Source organism: Micromys minutus (assembly GCF_963924665.1).
Source record: "Micromys minutus genome assembly, chromosome: 14".
Classification (NCBI taxonomy): domain Eukaryota; kingdom Metazoa; phylum Chordata; class Mammalia; order Rodentia; family Muridae; genus Micromys; species Micromys minutus.
The window spans coordinates 43,581,422-43,604,464 of NC_137983.1; the positions used below are offsets into that span (position 1 = coordinate 43,581,422).

A 23,043-nucleotide genomic window follows, 5' to 3' on the forward strand; every position below is an offset into this window, starting at 1 on the left:
TCTGGAGATGGCTTTTTATTTCTAGTAAACCTGAACCCTAGTTTGAGGGCGATGATGCCGTGGTATGACAAGGTTTTTCTTTCCTTAAAAAAAAAAAAAAAAAATCCTTTCAATGGAAAACAGCCTCCTCGTATCCAAATACTAAATACATCATTTTGACCTCCTGCTACTTAAAAACTTTTTTTTTTTTTTATTTATGTCATCCGGGACGCACATGTGGAGGCCAGCTTGCTTTCCAGCAAATGGGTTTCTGGAGTCAAACTCAGGTCATTAGGCTTAGTAACAACTGTTTTTACCGGTTGAACCATGTCACCAGCTCTGGACCTCCTAATATTTACATAGAATTACAAACCCAAACGTAGTTTGAACAACTTGTTAATAGAAAGGATAGTTGAAATCCACTGATCACGTAAGATTTATAAGAAAGCTTAAAAATTGCTTTATGCTACTGAATCTCCAAGAACATTGAAGCCATTTCTTGTCTTGTTATTCTACCAATAAGTAAATGGAAGCACAAAGAAATCAAGTAATTTGTCCAAGGTTACCTAGCTAGAAAGCAGTAGACCCCAAGGAGTCTAATTTCAATGCTCACGTCCCCCCTGAGAAATGTGGGGAAGAAAACCAATCAGATTTTTAGTTCACTTGACAGAACCCTACCTCACCTTACCCCACCCCTTTCTTTTATTTTCCCTGAATAAGGAAGAAATCTGAATTGGCATTGCTTAATACAAAAATATAAAATTGCTAAGGTTGACCTGACTTTTAAGAAACAAACATAAGCCAGGTGGTGGCGCACACCTTTAATCCCAGCACTCAGGAGACTGAGGCATGCAGATCTCAGAGTTTGCGGCTAGCCTGGTCTACAGAGTTCCAAGACAGGCAGGGCTACACAGAGAAACCCTGTCTCCAAACAGATAAACAAACCAAAAAGAGAGAAAAGTAGGGGGCTGGAGAGATGGCTCAGTGGTTATGAGCACTCTTTGCTTTTGCAGAGGACCTGAGTTCAATTTCCAACATGGTGGTTCAGAAACATCCGTAACTCCAGTTCCAGGGGATCTGACACCCTCTTCTGATGTCTTTGGGCACCAGGCACAAATGTGGTATATATACATACATGCTGGTAAAACACTCATAGTCATTAAATAAAAAGTTACTGAGAGAAACACAGACACTTATACACATACGCACAGACAGATGGGTGTGTCTGTGAGAAGTGGGAGTGTGCCTTTAATTCCAGCATCTGTTTCTTGACAGCTGAGTCTAAATTTCATCTTTTGTTAACCAGATAGTAGGAACAGCTTCATAGGCTGTTCCAAGATTGATAGAAGATTGTGTGACTCACAACCATTTTTATCTGTGAACCATCTTATCTGGATTCTTTCAGCCAAGGATGAATGCTGAATGTTTGTTTTGAATTGTGATCAGGTTTACTGGAGAGTTTGAAAGTAAACAGTAGACTTAGTCGCTGGCAGCATTTGGAGAAGTGAAGGTGTATGTGAGTTCAGTTGCTGGGATGTTGTCATCAACTGCTAAATTATCTAGTGTCTTGCTGTGCTCCTGGAGAGTTTTCATGTACCTTGATGTATGGCCACACTTGCCTAAAACTGACTAATGCAATTGGCGGCCATCCTTGGTCTTTGCTTAGGAATACAACTTCTCTTCACTTCATTTAAGAAGGACATGGGGTGGACAGGAGAGGTGGCTCAGTTGTTTAAAAGCGTTGATCCCGAGTTCAATCCCCATCAACCACATGGTGGCTCACAACCATCTGTAGTGGGATCCGATGCCCTCTTGTGGTGTGTCTGAAGACAGTGATGGTGTACTCACATACATAAAATAAATCAATAATTAAGCCGGGGGGAGGGGGAGAGATGGAGATGAAGAGGGAGGGAGGAAAGGAGGGAGGGAGGGAAGGAGGTGGGCATGGGTCAGTGAGTCAGTGGTAGGTCTTAGTAGCTATAATAGATGGCTTGCCTAGGCTCTGGGCTTTATTCTTGAGACTGAGATTTTTGGTCTCATCAGAGTATGCAGGCTTTCCTCAGTGAGGCAGCCTAGCAGACACATGGGAGTACTATTTAAAGACCCATTAGAAGCCACTGTGGTGGTGCATGCCTTTAGTTCCAGCACTCGGAAGGCAAAGACAAACAGATATTTGTGAGTTTGAGGCAAGCCTGGTCTACAGAACAAGTTCCAGGACAGCCAAGGCTACACTGAGAAACCCTGTCTCAAGAAGAAAAGAAAAAGTAAAAAGAAAAAAAAATGGATTCTTTAAAAAGATGAGATTTTATAATCAAAAAATATTCTTTTTACCAAAGTGCTGCTGAGGAAGCACCTGCCACAAGTCTCTCCAGGGTCTCCGAGAGAGCCAGGACTCATTGTTCACATGGGTCCCTACAGACTTCCTGTCGGACATGTGGCTGCCCTGGATAACGTTGACCTCGAGGACGGCTTCATTAGCATGAAAGTCACGTGACGAACGCACTCAAAGGCGTTTTCTTTGGAGGGAGAAATTGTCTTTGAGAATGCTCACAGTTCGGATTTCAGATAAAGCTTTCATAAGAAGTCAGCTGAGAATTACAAAGAAGCAGAGACGTTGCGGGGCAGCAAGGTCTGGCTTGAGGTCAACTTCATCAGTGTTTTCGGTTTAGTCACCGACTTCTGAGCACAGGGCTTGGGTAAAAAGCTAGAGACTGAAGAGACGGTTAAGGTCTTCCAAGGGCCTCGGGTTTGATTCCCAGGACTCACACTGCCACTCACAACTCTGACTCCAAGCTGAGAATCTGATTCGCTTTCCAAAAGTATCAGGCATGCACACAGCGCGAACAGGAAAACAACAGAAAATAAAATTTTACGGGACATTGGTGGCACACACCTTTAGTCCCAGCCCTCGGGAGGCAGGGGCAGACAGATCTCTGAGCTCAAGGACTGGACAACCAGGGCTATGCAGAGAAACCCTGTCTCAAAAAGCAAAACAAACAAGCTGTAGGAACTTCATTCATTCACACACTCACTCACTCACTCACTCACTTATTCATTCCTGGGGCTTTGAGGACTGAGAAAGCACAGCTGTGAGGTCAGGCAGACCTGGGTTAGAATTTCTGTGACGCTGCATCCATCGGGTGGACATAAGCATCCACTTACTTTAGAACTCTTGGGAAATACCTGCCCTGGCTACACCAGTGTTGGGATTACAGGTGTGCATGGCCAAGCCTGGGCTTGAACCCAGGGCCTCAGGTTTGCCCCTCAGACTCTCTCTCCACCCAGTGGCATCATGAAATATCTCCAGTCTTTTCTGAGATAGGCGCCCTTGGGTGTGGGGTAGTTTGCTGCACTGTTTGAAAGGCCTCCTCCACCCTCCACCCTCACTTCCTTGGTTGGTTGCTTTATGTCCTTGGTGGCTTTTCTAAGAACAATGAGAGGCTTGTGGGGGGAGGTTTTGAAGAATGACATAAAACAGAGCCTATGATTTATAAATTATCACCTCGTTCTTATTTTAGTCTGTCTGTCTGAAATATAAGATATGCACCTGTTAAATTTCTGAACCAGTCTTTCCATTTGGGATTTAGTGAATAATGGACTGTCTGTGACCAAGAACATGAGTGTGTGTGTGTGTGTGTGTGTGTGTGTGTGTGTGTGTGTGTGAGTGTTACCAAGTGTGTCTGTGTATGTGTGTGACCAAGTGTGTGTGTTTGTGTGTGTGTGTGTGACCAAGCATGTGTGTATAACCAAGTGTGTGTGTGTATGTGTGTGTGTTACCAAGTATGTCTGTGTGTTTGTGTGTGACCAAGTGTGTGTGTGTGTGTGTGTGACCAAATGTGTGTGTGGGACCGTGTGTGTGTGTGTGTGTGTTGAGTAGGGTTATCACTTTTGTGTGTGAGGGGCTGGAAATAGTAATAGCCACATACTTTGTCAGGATAGCTACTGAGTAGGAGAGCAGGCATGACTTAGTCCCGAAAACTCTTCCCTTTTGGGGCTAGTGTCCAGCAGCACCCCACCTTCCCCTCACCCCACACTCTCTTCCAGTTGGCACATGTGTCAGGATTAAACACCCAGAGACCCAAGAAAGAAGGAAATCAATAATGAAAAGGCCACAGCTGCTGGGCTATGTGGCGTCTGAGCTGGTGAGATGCCAGAGTAAGCTATGCTATACAGAAAGTCCTTAACCTAAGGCCAGAGTGAGCCAGCGCCATCTGTGAGGGTCTGCCTTCTGATGAAGCTCACTCTGGCTGGGGGTGGGGGAGACATGCTCTTTTATTTTTCTGTTTTTCACATTGTGGTCACAATTGATACTGAAGTTTACGATTCTAATCATTTGTGTGTGTGGGTAGGTATGTGCTAGTTTGTACATGCGTATAGTTTTACATTTGTAAGTCTACTGTGATTCAGTAACACTGGTAACGTATACAATTAAAGCCACTGTTAAGGCCCTTTTTGCACCCACAAAGTTTCTGCACTTATTGAGTGATGGCCGCCATTCCTTGTCACCTATCTCCTGATAACTTTTGTCATGACTTTTGGTTTGTATCTGCCTATCCTAGGTCCCTCATACAAATCGAATCATACAGTGTTCTTCCTGTGTCATGTGATGACCGTACATGCTCAGTACAGGGAGTGGCACTCTTAGAGGGTGTGGCCCTGCTGGAGTATGTGCAGCCTTGTTGGAGTAGGAGTGTCACTGTGGGCATGGGCTTTAAGACCCTCATCCTAGCTGCCTGGAAGTCAGTCTTCCACTAGCAGCCTTCAGATGAAGATGTAGAATTCTCAGCTCCTCCTGCACCATGCCTGCCCGGATGCTGCCATGCTCCCACTTTGATGATAATGGACTGAACCTCTGAACCTGTAAGCCAGCCCCAAAAAAAAGTCCTTTATAAGACTTGCCTTGGTCATGGTGTCTGTTCACAGCAGTAAAACCCTAACTAAAACAGTCTGTCATATTTCACTTAGCATGTTTTCAGATCTGTTCATGTTGTAATATGTATCAGAATGAATAAAATGTGGCTCAAATGTGTACAAGAGTACACTCCCCTCTCTCTCTCTCTCTCTCTCTCTCTCTCTCTCTGTGTGTGTGTGTGTGTGTGTGTGTGTGTGATACATTCTTTTTCTTCATTCATTTGTGGGTGGTCATGTGAGTTGACTCCTTGTTTAATTATTGTGGATAATTCTGCTTTAAACATTCAAGAACAAGTGAGACCCTGCTCTAGATGTTTTTGGGCTATGTGCATAGGAATTGTACAGTTACTGTTTAATTGTTTTTGAGGTTTCCCAAAGTGGCCACAGTATTTAATGCTGTGACCAACAAGGAACGGATGTTTTTCTCGACCTTCTTCTCTGTGTTTATAATTTCGTTTTTTATTTATTAATTATGTGAGTACTCACCTGCATGTGTGTGTCTGCATGTGTGTGCAGTGCCTGCAAAGAGTGCCAGGTTCCTTGGAACTGGAGTCATGGATGGTTGTGAGCCATTGTGTTAATGCTGGAAACTGAACCCTGGTCTTCTACAAGAGCAAATGTTCTTGACTACTGAAATCATCTCTCCATTTTTCCCCTCTTTTTGAAGATTTTTTAAAAAGATTTATTTATTTATTTCATGTATGTGTGTACACTGTAGCTGTCTTCAGACACACCAGAGGAGGGCATCAGGTCCCATTACAGATGATTGTGAGCCACCATGTGGTTGCTGGGAATTGAATTCCGGGCTACTGGAAGAGCAGTCGGTGCTCTTAACCGCTGAGCCATCTCTCTATCCCTTAAAGATAATTTCTTTCATATATATGAGTGTTATCCTACATATATATACATATATATGTGTGTATATATATATACATATACATATGTGTATATATATATATATGCACCCTGGGTGCATTCCTGGTGCCTGAAGAGCCCAGAGGAAGGTTTGAGGTTCCCCTGGAACTGGAGTTACAGGTAGTTGGTTGTGAGTTAGCCTGTGAGTGCTGGGAATTGAACCGGGGTCCTCTGGAAGAACAGATAATACTCTTACCTACTGAGCTGTTTGTAATAACCATCCTCATAGCTGTGAAGTAGAGCTGAGTTTCTATTTGCATTTCCATGGTAATTAATTGTATTAGTTACCTTAATAACCCGACAGAAGCAACTTAGAGAAGGATGATCGGTCCTGCACTCATCCTAGCAGAGGGGACTTACTAATAGAAGTGTGAAGCATCTGGTCTCGCTGCATCTGCGGTCCGTAAGCAAGAGCAATGTCTGCTTTTGCTCAGGTCAGTTTCCCTTCTTCATTAAACCTGACTCCCACCCCCACCCCCACTCACTTAGGGCTGGTCATTCCCCTCAACCTCATTTTAAACTTTAGTCTCACAGATGTACCTAGAAATTTGTTTCCAGGTGCTTCTAAATTCCACTAAATTAATAATCAAGATTACAGGGGCTGGAGAACTGGCTCAGCAGTTAAGGGCACTTGTTGCTCTCCCAGAGGATGCCAGTTTGGTTCCCAGTACCCATAAGACAGCTCACAAATGCTTGTAACCCCAATCCCAGGGGATCTGACATGTTCTTGCTTGTCATAATGCAACCATAACACGTATACACATAAGATTAGTTAAAATAAATCTGAAAAATACTACCCATTGTAGTACTGATATAAGGTACTGTAAGAGATGTTAAGTACACAGCACCCCATGTGCTTAGTTAATGTATATTGTTATGCAAGTCTGTAAACCTTTTCAGCCACCTTCATTTGTTAAGCTTTGAGGGGGACTATATTAATTACCTGGCTGTCCTGGAACTCAGTCTGTAGACCAGGCTGGCCTTGAACCTGGAGATATGCCTCTGCCTCTTATGTGCTGGTGTGGAGGAAAGGTATTTCTTAAATCTTGTTCTTACCTTACAGAAAAGTTGATAGAGTTCCCTTGTATTCCACATGGAGTTTTTCCTTTCAGCAACATGTTGTTTTAGTGTTGGTACATTTGTTACACTAATGAGTCAATATTGATACCATAATGTTAACCGAATATTTTATTCAGATTTCTTCAGTTTTTGTTATCTGGACTGTCACAATATAAACTCAGTAGTCATGATCTATCCATCAATCTTAGCCGTGGTCTCACTATATCTAATGAACCATGGGTGGCCTGGAACTCACTTTGTTGACCAAGCTAGCCTCAGAGTCATAGAGATCCACCTGTCTAGGGAGTGCTGGGGTCAAAGTTGTGTGCCATTATTTGCAAGCACTTTTTAAAAAAAAAAACAAATCAACCGGTGACATTATTCTTTATTGCTCCTTCTCTAGCTTTATGTTCCTTATTATATTATACTGTAGCTTGTTTTTTCTTCCCAGTTGACTTTTGGCTCCTTCTTATTTATAACTAACCATTTTTAAAATTAATTTATTTTTATTCTTACACTCAGGATTTTATTCCCCTCCAGGTCCACCCTCCCACTGTCCCACATCCCATACCTCCTCCCTGCCCCCCTGTCTCCACGAGGAAGTCCCCACCCCACCCACCCCACCCACCCCACCAGACCTGTAAACCCTGGGGCCTCCAGTCTCTTGAGGGTTAGGTGCATGTTCTCTGACTGAACCCAGACCTGAGAGTCCTCTGCTGTATATGTGTTGGGGGCCTCATATCACCTGGTGTGTGCTGCCTGGTTGGTGATCCAGTGTCTGAGAGATCTCAGGGGTCCAGGTTAATTGAGACTGGTGGTCCTCCTACAGGGTTGCCTTCCTCCTCAGCTTCCTCCAGCTTTTCCCTAATTCAACCTAATTCAACAGCTTCTGTTCATTTTTTTTTTTTGGGGGTGTAAATATCTGCATCTGAGTCTTTCAGCTGCTTGTTGGGTCTTTCAGAGGGCAGTCATGATATGTTTTTCTATAGAAGAGTTGCCTTGGTCATGGTGTCTCTTCACAGCAACAAAAACCCTAACTAAAACAGTCATCTTTAGCTACATATCAAGATTTTGGCTAGCCTGGGCTTCATGAAATTATTTCTATGTATATAATAGAAAACAAATCAGTTGCTCTAGTACTAAGTGTCGGATGACCCTTTCTCCTCTCTCCCTCCCCCTCCCTCTACACAGCCCCGGTTAGGTTTGAACTCTGAATTCTCCTGCACCCATTTCCCATGTGCTAGCAATCACTGGCACGTGCTCTCATAGCCATCCAATAATACCACTTAAAGTTCATTAATATAGTCCGTCTTCCCTTCTGGTTTTCCCTCTCAGTAGGTTTTTTTTTTTTTTTTCTCATAAACTGAGGATGAGAAATTTATAACTGAAGGCACAGCAAATGTTAATTGGCTGCTCTCTTAGGGCTGAGTACTGTGAATGGGGATCTGTTACTCGAATGGGGATTTACATGCACCTGGGAAAGCCTTTCTAAATATCTGCTGTCTGAATGTTTCTCTGTACTATTGGGGGCTGGGAGTGAGGCGCAGGGGAGGTGACCTTGAGGATGGGAGAGAATGTGGTACCTGAAAGAGGGACATCCACAGTAGAACCTTTCTTGTACACACTAAGTCAACTGAATCCATCCTAAAGATGCCGATTCCTCGGCAGCACGGCAACAGCGTGCTTGCTGCCTTCGGCTTTTTCATAGACTGGACAAGAGGTGCTGGTGGTTCCCGTATGGAAACTCAAACGGTACATCACTAAGCTCTCCCTTCATCCTCTCTTTTGCACATGAAGACTTGGTAACCTTGGAGACTTCTACCAGTAGGAGTCCTACATTTGACATTTCCTTCTTCTCAGAGGTCTTGCTCGTAAGGATACCCGGAGTATAATTTTTAAAGGTGTTTTTGGCTTACATACAGTGCAGTTTCCCATTGATGGTTCTCATGTTAGATCTGCTGCGAGTGCTGTCAGTGACAGCTATAGGCAAAGAAGTTAAGCGTAGCTTGCTTAACCTTTGGGAGTTGTCTTCTTCTGAGTTCTGTGGCTGTGCCGGCTGGTTTTGTGTGTCAGCTTGACACAAGCTGGAGTTATTACAGAGAAAGGAGCCTCAGTTGAGGAAATGCCTCCATGAGATCCAGCTGTAAGGCATTTTCTCAACTAGTGATCAAGGGTGGGAGGGCCCATGGTGGGTGGTGCCGTCCCTGAGCTGGTATAGTCTTGGGTTCTATAAGAAAGCAGGCTGAGCAAGCCAGGGGAAGCAAGCCAGCAAGCAGCACCTTCCACGGCCTCTGCACAAGCTCCTGCCTCCAGTTCCTGCACTGTGTAAGCTCCAGTTCTGACTTCCTTTGGTGATAAACAGCATGTGGAAGTGTAAGCTGAATAAACCCTTTCCTCCCCAACTTGCTTCTTGGTCATGATGTTTTGTGCAGGAATAGAGACCCTGACTAAGTTGCCATAACACAATATTTGAGACTGGCTAATTTGCAGGGGAGAAGGCTCAGCTCACAGTTCCAAGGAGTGGGGAATTCAGGGTTCAGCTGTGTCTGGCCACGTCCTTAGGCACTCTGCAGAGCCCTAGTGTACAGGAAAGCTGACGTCATGTGGCAGAAGGAGTGTGTGCAAGAGATCGAGCCAACCCTGCTCTGATAATAGGGTCGTTCTCATTAGTCCGTGGCTCCATGACTCTGCTTGTCTTGGATCATGGACATCCTCATGACCCAGACAGCCTATCATGTATCACTACATGGTGGAGATTAAATGTCAGCATGTGCTCTTGTGGGAGCTGTCAGAGCATAGCAGGGGTATTTTAGAGAGTCCATTGAGTCCTGTCTATTTCTTTTCTTCCTTTCTTTCCTTGTTTGTTTTGTTTTTGTTTCGAGAAAGGGTTTTTCTGTGTAGCCATGGCTGTTCTGGAATTAGCTCCGTAGATCAGGCTGGCTTTGAACTCACAGAGGTTCTGCCTCTGCCTCCCAGTGCTGGGGCTAAAGACTCTCGTCACCAGCTCCAGGTGTGTCTGTTTTCTGAATGCAGGAGAGTCTCATTCCTGAGCAAACAGGAAAACAAAGTATCCATCTTCCACTGCACATTCCTGGAAAATTGTGATGGCACCCAGCACCAGCCAGGGTGAGGGCTCCCGGGAACTGTCATTTACTGCAATAGCTGTAATAACTTATTAGGTTAAAGATTTCTTTATACTCTGACAATATCCTTACAGACATTTCCACGTGAAAATATTCATACGCAATATGTAAACGGCGTGTCAGAGACCCAGAGGCACCATCTTGTGTAATTGTTTTGTGGGCCTGTGAAGCAAATAAAATTGTCTCCGTTTTCCACATAAAGAAACTAAGGCTTGGGAAAATCCACAAACTAGGTCACAGAGTCATAAACAGGTTCAGGTGTGGAGAACCTGGCTGGACCAGAGACAAATTACCAGATGTTTGTACTGGTGGCTCATTAGCCATCGAGGTTCTGTGTATCTCCTAAGATGATGAAAGGAAGTGTCTGACAGAACATTGTCCAACCTGTTCTTCAGATAAATACCTTATTGGATTACATTTACACAGAAAGAATGCTTCTTGTGAGTTTCTTTGAAAAAAGAAAAAAAGTGTGTGTGTCTTGCTTTTCTAAGAGGTGTAAAATGTTTTATTTCTAGAACTACAACAAAACTTTTAAAATAGAGGTTTGAGAAAAACCAAGTGAGAGAACTTTGGACAAGATAGGAGAGAAGGAAACTGGGAAGATGATTGGGGTTTTCTTTTTTAAGTGTATATATTTTTATCTACTTGACCACAGAAGGCTTCTTGCTCTCTCTCTTTTATTTTATTTTATTTTTTTTGAGACAGAGTCTGGCTACATACCAGGCTGGCCTCAAACTCACAGAGATCTACCTGCCTCTGCTTCCCAAATGCTGGGACTAAAGGCGTGCAATGTTCTTTTGATCAGATTTAAGAATCTATGGAAACTGGTCGTGACAGCACAGGTCTTTTAATCCTAGCACCAGGGAATCAAAAGCAGGCGGATTTCTGAAAGTTTGAGACCAGCCTGGTCTACACCGCAAATTCCAAGCCATTCAGCACCACACACACACACACACACACACACACACACACACACACACACACACACACGGGAAGAGGGCAAGGCTGGGGGAGGAAGGAGAGGGAGAGGGACCTTATGTCTCAAAAGAACAAAAAAGAATTTACACAGCATACACAGGCTCCAGACTGGATCTCTAGCAACACACCATCACTGAAATGAATACAGAATTTTTTCCCTTCAAGTTGTGGTATTTCACATGTGAAGCCACGGGCATTTAACATCTATTTCTCTAACAACAACAACAACAAAAAACAAAACAAACAAAACAAAAACCAAAAAAACTTGAAGTAATCTATAAAGAGGAAAGGTCTATTCCCACAGTTCTGGAGGTTCTAACCCATAGCTTTGGGCTGGTAGAAAGGCACTGAATCCTGGTGCCTGTGTGTGGCAGAGAGGGAAAAATTGGGATTTACAAATCTCCTGAAATGGCGTTTCACAACCTCCCACCAAGCCCACCCAATAACGCTTCCGGCACTTTCCAGGGGTATCTTCTCATTGGTCAAGCCTATAGCCCGCTGGTCTTTTAGAGGACATTCAGCATCCAAACGTAATGCTAGAACCTAATGTGTCCAGTGTCCCAGGACAATAACCCAGGGGAACCTAAGCCAAGTCCTAATTATCAGGGGCCACATTTACAAGTTGGTACCCGAAATGGAAGCTGGCATGGTCTCTTGAGGGCAAGATTAGAACTAGGAGATGTGCCCAAATTTTGGGAACATTTAGTAGTATGGAGGAGAGACAGAGTGAGCTTGTTTGTGTTTCTATAAAGCCTGTGCTATCCCCCGGTCCCTATCACCTTACCTCTTACCAGAGAAGGCGTTGTTCTTCAGTCCTGCCACCAGGGGGAGCCAACCACCAACCACCGCCCCCCCCCCCCCCCCTTTTTTTCATTTTTGGGAGTTAGAAATCTTTGTGTTCCTCATGACTTGTTCACTGGTACCCATCCACGGCCTGAAGTGCAGTGTAAAAGCCTCTGTTAGATGCAGAGGGGATTCATAGAGGCTTTTTTGTGTGTGTTTATAGGAATGCAGGTTTAAAGACATTCCCTTAAAAATTGTGTTGATTGTGTGGTAGAACTTGGGGGTACCCTCTGTGGTTTCTGTACAGCTTATGAAGGTTTTTGTCACAGGAGCAGGGAGACTGCTACTTCCCCCTTAGGAGGATAACCATTCTCCATATATATGTGTGTGTGTGTGTGTGTGTGTGTGTGTGTGTGTATGACTGTGATATATATATATATATATATATATATATAAATATAATCATCATATCACTGTATGGGAGAGGTGTCTGTATGTGTGACTGATGGTGTGTAATTGTGGTGTGTATACATGCGACTGTATGTGGAATTGTGTGTTGTGAGTTTAAGGTATATTATATATCTGTAATTCTATAATACATGAAAGGGAAGTGTGTGTGTGTGTGTGTGTGTGTGTGCGCGCGCACACACACACGCATGTACATGCCCTGTACTTCCAGCCAAACTTTCCCATAAATCTTCCCAAAAGCTGTAACAATTTGACAGAAATATCAGAAAACTGTGCCTTCCCCTGTCAAGCGGCAGGACCTATTGCAGTTATCTTGTTTCTGTGAGAATCCTCCAGATGACACTTTCTAAGCCACGATTTCTCAGGGACTTCACAATCAGGGAGGGATCTTTTGGAAGTCCCTCCCTAAGGGCAGTAGCTTCGCTGTCTTCTGAAGGTGGTTGCTGGGTAAGATTTCAGCTTTCATTTCTCCTTCACCGACTGCCCTGTTGCCAAGACTGGATATGCCCCCCCTTCCTCCCTCCCTCCCTCTGAGCTACTGTTCCCCCTCACCCACTGGTAACTCCCCCTCCCCCCACGGAAGCTGAATCACATTGCTTCCTTTTTTGGTAGTAGCCGAGTTTCTTCCACTTTCAGAGCCTTGTGTTATGTAAAATGAGTCAGCCTTATGCACTTCTCTGAGCTTCAGGATAAGCAGCTCCCTTGGGGTGCACCATCCCTTGGGGTGCCCTGTCCACCCCCTGAAAGCCACTTGATGGGAGATTTTGAATGGCTGACTTTTAAATGTGAGTGCGGATGATAAAATGGTTCTGAATATCTTGCTTAGGGGACAAAAATCAACATTTTAATGGGAGCAGAGAAAAACTCTAGCCAAGAAGAAAGAATTCGGGAAATTCTTTCAGTTTGGTTTTCATATTGGTAGGGAGGAGTGAATTCTGGGAACCACAGAGGCAGCATTTGGCCACACAGATGTAACAGGAGCAGTGGAATGAGGCTGAGGAATGGTTCACACCATCTGTGTATGTATTCCTGGCACCACCAAGATGCGAAATGTCCCTACAGGGCTTAGAGGTTTAACCCAGCATCTCAAATGGAGGGATGAAATACATTCAGAGGCCAGAACTAATGAAAATGCCCACTTTGTTTGATAATTCAGTGCAGAGTCAGGTTACTGCCCCAAAACTCAGCTAGGTTCCCTGAGATCCCTCTGGGTACTCTGCCTCCAGAGGGTGTGGGTGGGTAGCCTTGAGCACATCTCCCACACTGGGGATGCTGACTTTGTTCTCGAATCCTGGCCTGGAATTTGATCTACTAAACAGGTCTGATAAACATAGCTGAAAGATTAAAAGGCTGTCAAGTGACAGCCATTTGATTAGACGTGTGTCCCGCATGCTCGCTGGGTCAAATATTGTTTTGGGGCAAGAGAAAAGAAAGATGGGGTCAGGGAGAATTTTGAGACAGCACTGAGTCACTTTCACACCCTAGAAAACTGGAGCTGGACCCAGGACCGGAAAGCATAAGCCTTAGAGTTCCAGAGCACAGGTGGCTTGTGGGTGGAGAAAATGGAGTCAGAGATGCCTGTCTGCTGGCCATGGGCTTGAGAGTTTTGCTGAGGAGGAAGTAGCCGGTGATGTGCGGGTCCATAAACATAATGGCCTTGGCTTCTGTCTCTAGTGTGGGTGCTGAAGGCAAGTGTCCTGCTGAGAGAGTACAGCTGTGCAGATGGTGCCGGGACAGTGACAACCATGTGTAAACCATCTATGGCTCTCATCCCGATCAAAAATAAACTCAAGATATGCCAGAAGCCTTCGTGTACACAAAAGGCTAAAAGTAGCAGAGGAAAACATAATCAAAACTCTTCAGGATCAAGGCCTATGCAAGGACTTCCACAGGAGACAATCCCCAAGAATCAGCAAATGAAGTTTGTGAATGTAAAGGCTTGTTGTCTTAGTTAGGGTTTCACTGCTGTGAACAGACTCCACGACCAAGGCAACTCTTATAAGTGACAACATTTAATTGGGGCTTACAGGTTCAGAGGTTCAGTCCATCATCATTAAGGCAGGAACATGGCAGCATCCAAGCAGGCATGGTGCAGGGCTCTACATCTTCATCTGAAGGCTGCTAGGAGAATACTGACTTCCAGACAGCTTGGATGAGCATCTTAAAGTCACAGCAACACACCAACAAGGCCACACCTACTCTAACAAGGCCACACCCACACCAACAAGGCCACACCTACTCTAACAAGGCCACACCCTCTAATAGTGCCATTCCCTGGGTGGAGCATATACAAACCATCACATTTGTTGATGGGAATCATTGAACAAATTACAAGGTTGGGGGGAGGTCTGCTAGTTATAGGTCAGATAGGAGATTAATTTATAAAATCTATAAAGAACCCCAAATCAAATACAACCCTCAAATCATCCAATTAGAAAACAGGCAATGAAGTAAACAGTCCCCAAAGGAAGAAGTACAAATGGCCAGTAAATGTCTGAAAAACCGTTCAATATCCTTAGCTTTCAGGGAGATGAAAGCTAAACTACATTGAGATTCCATCTCATTAAAATCAGAACAGTGGTTAGAGAGATGGCTCAGGGGTTAAGAGCCCCGGCTGCTCTTCCAGACGGTACAGGTTCAATTCCCAGCACCCACATGTTAGCTCACAACCACCTGTAACTCCAGTTCCAGGGGATCTGACAACCCCATACCAATAGATATAAAATGGAGTTAAATTAAAAAAAATAAGTAAATAAGATCAGAACGGCTGTTGTCACCATCAAGAAAGCAAGTATGGCATTGCCGGTGAAGTGACATGTGTAACCACTGTGGAAATCAGTGGGTCCTCAAGAAGAAGAAGAGTCGATTTAACATCTGTGGCTGCTGGGCATACACTTGCAGGAGAATAAATCAGCACACCACAGAGATGTGCGAACACTCGTTTGTTGTGGTGCTATTCACAGTGGCCAAGACATGGAGCCAGCCTGTCCATCCACGGAGTGGGCGGGCTACAGAGGGTACCTATGCACAGCACAAGTTTCTCCAGCTGTAAGTGAAATTAAGATATCCACAGGAAGGTGAATGTTATTATGTTAAGTGAAATGAGCCAGACTCAGACAAGTGTCTCTGACATATGGAATCTTGAGCTAAATACGTATATTTGTGTATATATATATATTCATATATGAAAGCAAAAAGAAGAAGAAGAAGAAGAAGAAGAAGAAGAAGAAGAAGAAGAAGAAGAAGAAGAAGAAGAAGAAGAAGAAGAAGAAGAAGAAGCTAGGCATAGTGGTACATTCCTATAATCCTAGCACCTAAGAGGCAGAGGCAGGAGGATTGCTGCAAGTTCCATGCCAGCCAGGGTTACATAATGAGACACTGTCTCAAAGCAAGAAGGAGTTGGGGAGTAGAGAGGAGGGGGGGGGAAGGGATGTGGTGGGATGCGGGTGCCCCGTGAGCAGAAGGGAACACCGTTCGGTGCAGAAAGACGATCAGGAAGAGGAGGAGCGTCGGGGTGCGGATAAGAGTGAATGTATAATGTATGAAGATGGCACGGCGAGGCCTGGAGAGATGGCTCAGTGGTGAAGAACACTGCTCTTCCTGAGGTCCTGAGCTCAAGTCCCAACCACCACGTGACGGCTCACAACCATCTATAAGGAGATCTGGTGCCCTCTTCTGGCCTGCAGGCAGGTGTGCTGGTAGAACACTGTACATCTTGAAAAAGAAAATGGCATGGTGAAAGCCATTTCTTTGTATGCTAAGAGAAATGTAAAACAGTTGAAATAGAAAAGAGAATCACTTTGCAGTTACCTAGAGAAAATATGGAGTGTCTATTTTCAAATGGAAACTTTTTTTTTAACTAATGGATCCAAACTATATACTAAAAGAACAAGATAGAGATAAGGATGTAAGTAGAGATTGTGTGTGTGTGTGTGTGTGTGTGTGTGTGTGTGTGTGTGTGAGAGAGAGAGAGAGAGAGAGAGAGAGAGAGAGAGAGAGAGAGAAACATTATTGATGAAAACAAAACCAAGGTGTTTCTAAATAAGTGGACATCGCTCTTTCTTTAATTTAATTTTTTACATATTCATTTTACATCCCACTCACTCCCCCCTCCCAGCCACCTCCTGGAGATCTCTCTTGAGAGCTTGTCATATTGTGGATGGTGGGGTCACCCCAGGCTTCCCACTCTAAAGTGACATGTGCATTTCTAATGTCCTGGGGGCTGGTGATCCAGCGATCACAACTTAGTTCTACAGATTTAAAGCAAACGAGTTATACCCCCATCTTCAAAAAGAGGGCGTAGACAAGTAGGAGAGGAGTGGCCTGGAAGACGGAGAGGGAGGGGGAGGGGAGAGGAGAATGGGCTAGTTTAGTAAATGCATCAAAACCCTCGGCCTTACAAATAATTGTTCAACTTCTACACATTAGCAAAGATTTAAAAGATTAACAGAACTCAGTATTAGCTAAAATCTGAGGGAAAAAAATCTGTTTTATATCCTGTCATTTAAAAATGTGGATTAGTGGGCTGGAGAGATGGCTCAGAGGTTAAGAGTACTGACTGCTCTTCCAGAGGTCCTGAGTTCAAATCCCAGCAACTACATGGTGGCTCACAACCATCTGTAATGAGATCTGGTGCCCTCTTCTGGTGTGCCTGACAGCTATAGTGTACTTATATATAATACATAAATCTTTAAAAAAATAAACACGCATGAAGAATTTTTAAAAATGTGGATTCGTATTGTTACTAGAGCCCTTGGCCACACGCCACCCCGCCTCAGAGAGTTTCAACAGTTGGATCCAGCCATTTGTCCAGAAACTGAAAACGTAATGCTAAATGACAGGAAAGGAATTTAATCTCTGTGGCTGTGCCTCGGTTACTTTTCTATTGCTGCGATAAAACAGTTAATGGCCTATTGCTGGGAAGAGACACCATGGCCCAGGCAATTCTTATAAAAGAAAGCATTTAACTGGAGCTTGTTTATAGTTTCAGAGGTTTGGTTCATTATCATGGCAGGAAGCACAGCACTGGAGAAGCAGCTGAGAGTTCTACATCCGGATCCGCAGGCAGCAGGAAGGGGGTGGGGTGGATACTGGGCCTGGCTTGAGCTTTTGAAGCCCACCCCCGAGTGACACACTTCCTCCGGCACAGCCTAGTATATTCCAACGAGGTCAAACCTCCTAACGTTCCTTAAGCAGTACCATTGCGTCTGACTAAGCATTCAAATATGTGAGCCTATGGGGGCCATCTTTATTAATACCACCATAGGGGCTTATAGGTTCAGAGGGTGAGTTCATGGCCATCATGGCCGGGAACATGGCAAGAGATAGGCAGGCATGGTGCCGGAGCAGTAGCTCAGAGTACACATCTTGATCTGTAAGTAGGAAGCAGAGAGGACCACTGGTAATGTCTTGAGGGTTGGCTTTTGTTTGTTTGTTTTTTAATTCCTGTATGTTATGAGTACACTGTAGCTGTCTTCAGACACATCAGAAGAGGGCATCGGATCCCAAGGTTGTGAACCACCATGTGGTTGCTGAAAAACTGAACTCAGTGCTCTTGACCGCTGAGCTATTTCTCCAGCCTGTCTTGAGTCTTTTGAAACCTCAAAGCCCACCCTCAGTGACACACTTTCTTCAACAAGCCCACACCCCTTAGTCCTTCCCAAATGGTTTCACCGGCTGGAGACTACTCAAAGATGTGATCCTGTGGAGGTCATTCAAGTTACCAGACTGTTAGCAAAACAACAGGGGTTGCGGGGCGGCGGGTGGTAGCATCTTAGCCCGTCTTAGGGTAGAGTATAAGCCTCGTGTGTAAGAGGAGGGGCTGGGGCAGGGGTGAGAGTTTAATCACTTAGACAGTCTTGGTCAAACAGTGATCTGGCTGAGGGGTCTCTTGTTCTGATTCTGTGAGTTGGTTCTAGAGAAGGGGGCAATCTGTTTCCTATGGTAAGATGATTGTTTCCACTTCGTGGAGCAGCCTCAGTTTCCAACCTGAAGCAGTTGCTCATTGTTGGTGTTGGGGATAGCCTGGTCATGGGGTGATCTGCGGGCAAGGCTTTGCTGTTTCTGGAAGGTTACAGTGATGACTGGTGACATTCAGACACCAATTCATAGGTCTGGAACAAGACATTATACGAGCCGGCAGTTGGCCGCTTCTCGAAGGGACGTGAGCTAGGTTAGGTAAGCTTAGGGTTACTCAGCCCCGTGTTACCAGTTTTTAGACAGATACTGCTTAAATGGTGAGCATACCTACATGTGGCACTGAGCAGGGATCTGACACAAAGTTTAAGTTGGTAAAGTAGATACACAACAATTGGAGAAGCCAAGCTTTGTCCTGCCTTTAAATGCCCACTGGACATCTGCGGGGCCCCAATGAAGAGTCAGTACTTTTTTGAAAACCTTTTTTAAAAATGTATTTATTTACATATTTATTATTTAAATGAGTGCTCTGTCCACATGTACACCTACTTGCCACAAGAGGGTATCAGATCCCTTTATGGGTGGCAGTTGCTGGGACTTGAACTCAGAACCTCTGGAAGAGCAGTCAGTGTTCTTAACCTCTGAACCGTCTCAGCAACCCAAGTCAGTGCCTTTTAATAAACCTTGTTTCTTAATCTTTGTTAAGTCTAACTTTCTCAAGGGCAGTTGACTATGTATATCAAACGTAAAATATGTGTGACTTGATACTCTAGTCTTACTTAACAGCTTGTGCTAAGAAATCATATATATGTAAAAAGGATGCATATGTAAAAAGGATGTGTTTGCATAAGTTTGTTCATCAGGGTTTCATTTATAACAGAGAACCCATTAATACATCCTGACTCCCATGAGCATCCAGTTGGGCACACAAGGGGTGTTACAAAGGAAAAGCACTTGGCTCTGCCTGGAGGCACGTTCATCCTGGTTCCTCTCCCTCATCTGCAGAGCAGAACACTGAAAACAGGAGGTGTAGACGGTAGTGACTGTCTTTGCTGGAGACATCATGCACGTTTCAGTCCCATTTCTGTGTAAGTTTGTGTGTATATGTGCACACATGCATGTGCGTGCGTGCGTGCGTGCGTGCGTGCGTGCGTGCGTGTGTGTGTGTGTTGGGCAGATAGGACCAGATTGACAAGACTCCTGTGGCCAGAGCTAACTTCTGTTAGGAAGTACAGATTACAAGTTTAAAAAGGAACTTCAGATAAGTTGATCGCAGACATTAAAAAGTAATTTTGGGGGCTGGAGAGATGGCTCAGTGGTTAAGAGCACTGACTGCTCTTCCAGAGGTCCTGAGTTCAATTCCCACCAACCATATGGTGGCTCACAACTATCTGTAATGAGATCTGATGCCCTCTTCTGATGTGTCTGAAGACAGCAACAGTGTACTCACATACATTAAATAAATAAATATCAACCATGTCCCAAATATTATAAAAAAATAAATAAAAACTATTTTTGGAAAAGATAAGAACAGGGCCTATTGGTTACTGTTACTTTAGAGGGACCATTTCTCAAAGGCAGGCGGCTCTCCCTCACTTTCTTACTTTTCCATTCCCTAGCACTGATAATTTTACTTTTTCGAAGGCAGTGATCCTAAGCCTAGGCTGTCCTGGAACTCACTACATAGCCCAGGCTGCTCTTGAACTTATAACAATCCTCCTGCCTCAGTCAGATAAACAACCGTCGTGAGACCAACACAGGAAAAGTATACCTTGTAGGTTAAGAGTTCTGTTTGCTGTTAAAATTAAGTTGTTTGCCCTGTTTGTTTGACCCATCTGTAGGGAATGCGGGTGGTTGCATGTGGGTGAGGGGTGTGGGCCAGAAATGCACCAGGATGTTTGTTTGTCCCTGATTGGACGGATGTTTGCTTGTCCCTGATTGGACGGATGTTTGTTTGTCCCTGATTGGACGGATATTTGTTTGTCCCTGATTGGACGGATGTTTGCTTGTCCCTGATTGGACCTGATGGGAAATTGGGTGAATTGTGGGGTTTGCCCCTGAAAAATGTGACTTGTAGCCGTTTTCTGGAAACCCAGAGAAAAACCAGGGCAGAGGCCATCCAGCCAGTATTTCATTAAAGCTTGCTTCAAAATCAGCTGTAAATTGTGGTAGTGGTCTACTTCTCAGCTGGTTAGATTAAGATTTTAGGGGGAAAGCTGGTTATTTGGCTTGTAGTTTCAGAAGTTGTGGTCCACGTTAGCTCCATTGAGGCATCATGGTAGAATCCCTGATAGAGGTGGCCCAGTCTCCTCAGGGCAATGGGATGCAAAGGGAAGCAAGAGAGGACCAAGGTCCCACTGTCTCCTCCAAGGCATCCCCAATATCCTGATTTCTTTCTTTTAGGCTCATCTCCTAAAGGCCCTGTCACCTCCTAGGAGAGCTGCAGGCCGGTGACCAGGCCTTTAGCACACAGGCCTTTGAAGATACTGAGCTCAGTTGGGCAATGACTGCCTCTTCTCTCCTTGACTGCATTAATAGCTCCACCCCTCCTGTTCCTGGATTTGCCTCAGCTGTGCCTAAATGAGGACTGGGGCTCCCCATTTCCCACTCAGCCTCTTGGGGCACAGTGGTCTGTGTGGGAAATACTGTTACCTTAATGTATTTCACACAGGACGACTTACAAGTTTCATCTGTATTATTTGCTTTCCTATAGAATTGGGGTCTGTTTCAATCAGCAGAGCATAGCATAGGCCTGCAGAATCCTGTGATTTATAACATTTGCAATAAAGGAACGAAGGTCCATCTGTATATATGGTGACTCCTGAAATTCAGTTATTAAAATGCACTTTTAAGTCCCGCGCAGTGGTGCATACCTATGATCCCAGCACACAGGAAAGGGTGGCGGGAAGGTGGCGGGGCTGGGGCTAGCTTGAGCTACGGTAGTCTGAGAAAACCAAAGGCTGGGGATGTAGCTAAGAGCGCTTGCCTAGAATGCACAAGGTCCTGTGTTTGCTCTTCAGCGCTGGGGGAGGGAGCAGGGAGGGTAGTAACTTCTGGAACAAAGAACATTATTTGTATAGAGAAGAGTTCTTGCTGGCTGGACGTGGCTACAAAGGCGCATGCATGCCTTGGATTCCAGCACTCGGAAGGCAGAGGTAGTTCCGGTCCAGCCTGGTCTACAGATGGAATTCTGGGGCAGCCAGTACAACACCGAGAAACCCTGAAGAAAAGAATTCTTTGCCTTGTAAAGTGATTCAGCTAGCTTTCTGTAGGATGGGGGAAATGGGGATGGGTGGATGGGTGTTGACTCTCTGTTACAAACACTGAGCATCCTTGAGGTGGGGAGAAAGTTCTGCTGGTATCTATTCACAATTCCCCGGTAGGTGTGTGTGACTCTTAGCTGCGCACGCTTTAGTAACTCGCTTTAATTCTTTAATGTCTTTGGGTGAATTTGAGGCCACTGAGCACAGTGATCTTTGCCCCTATGAGATCTGGGGTACATGCTTAGTTTAGGAGTCAGGGGTTATATTAACCTGTCTGAGCTGCCTCAACCCTCTCATGAACCAGGTGTTTCTAACCAGCAGAAAGCAGACTCCCCAGGCTCTGGAGGGTTTAGTCCCAGGTCAGTGTGCTAACAGACTGGGGGTTGACTAGCTCCTCTTCTGGATCAGAAAGCCATCTTCTTCCAGTGTGCCCTCATGACAGAGTAGGGGAGGGCTCCAGGGTCTCTCATAGAGGACACCCATCCCCCGCTGAGTTTCCTAACCTAATGCCAAAGTCTGCCTTCCGAGATACATGAACATTTAGTATATAGTATAGACACAAGTCATTCTGGCTGGGGCTGTAGTCACTGGCAGGGCGAGGAGCGCTTAGTTCAGTCTCTAGAACAAAAAACAAACACACAAACATTCTACTTGGTGGCTCTCTAGGCTGTGGTCGAAGGATATAAAAATGCCCATCATGTTATTAGATCAGGAACAAGTTTACTTATGGCATTTCATAAGAAAATACAGCAAAAAAAAAAAAAAAAATTCAACTAATTTTAAGTTCCTAAGAAAATTGTTTCTAGTCTGGTGTGGTGGCTAGAAATCCCAGCACTTGGGAGATCTTTAAATTTGAGGCCAGTCTGGTCTACAAAGTGTACAAAGTGAGTTCCAGGACAGCCAGAGCTGTCTTGTCTTAAAAAGCAAAAGAAAACTAAGAAAACAGCATTAAAAAAATACTTTGAATGCGGGGGCTTGGGTCAGAGGTCAGAGTGCTTGCCTCCCAGCATGCTTTACTGTTCAGTCCTTCGCACCACAAAAAAGAACAAAATGTTTTCAGTACTGAAGACTGAGAATCCTCATTAACATTAGCCAATGTCAAAACCAAACAACAACGGCAGTTAATTTACAGAACTCAGCTTGTCTTTTTATCTGTGGCATCAGGCAGACGTTCGTATTTATCAGTTAGTATTTTCCAGACTTACAAAGTCATATTGTTTCAAGGGCGTCTCCCCAAAGACATTAATATTGATTAATCAGGATCCAAATCCATTCTACCTGTAAGTCTTGGCCTTAAGTGATACCTGAATATTGACTCCTCGCCCGTCAGATCCATACCTGGCACCCAGAGCCACCCTCGCCGTTCCATTTTCAGCTGACAAATAGCTTTTACCTCAGAGGATTATAGCTCTTTGGTTTATTCTGGAGCATTTTTGAGTGAGCATGGTGGGGGGGCGGGGGCACAGTCTTCGGTTACCCCAAATTTCATCCTCCCATGTGGAAACAGTTCCATGAAATTTTACAGTTTTCCAGAACAAAGAAAGTAATAAACCTAAGCAACTTTAAAACACACTGGTGGATATTTCATAGAGGAGGGTCTGTGGGGATGGGGTGGAGGGGTGGCAGCT

At 44.6% G+C, this 23,043-nt stretch overlaps 1 protein-coding gene across 2 annotated transcripts in view; it reads left to right on the forward strand.

Annotated features, from left to right (window-relative positions):
* Positions 1 to 23,043, forward strand: part of TACC1 (transforming acidic coiled-coil containing protein 1) — a gene marked incomplete at its 5' end in the record, with an annotated part of 79,377 nt that overhangs the window by 507 nt on the left and 55,827 nt on the right. The gene's annotated exons all lie outside the window — the stretch shown is intronic.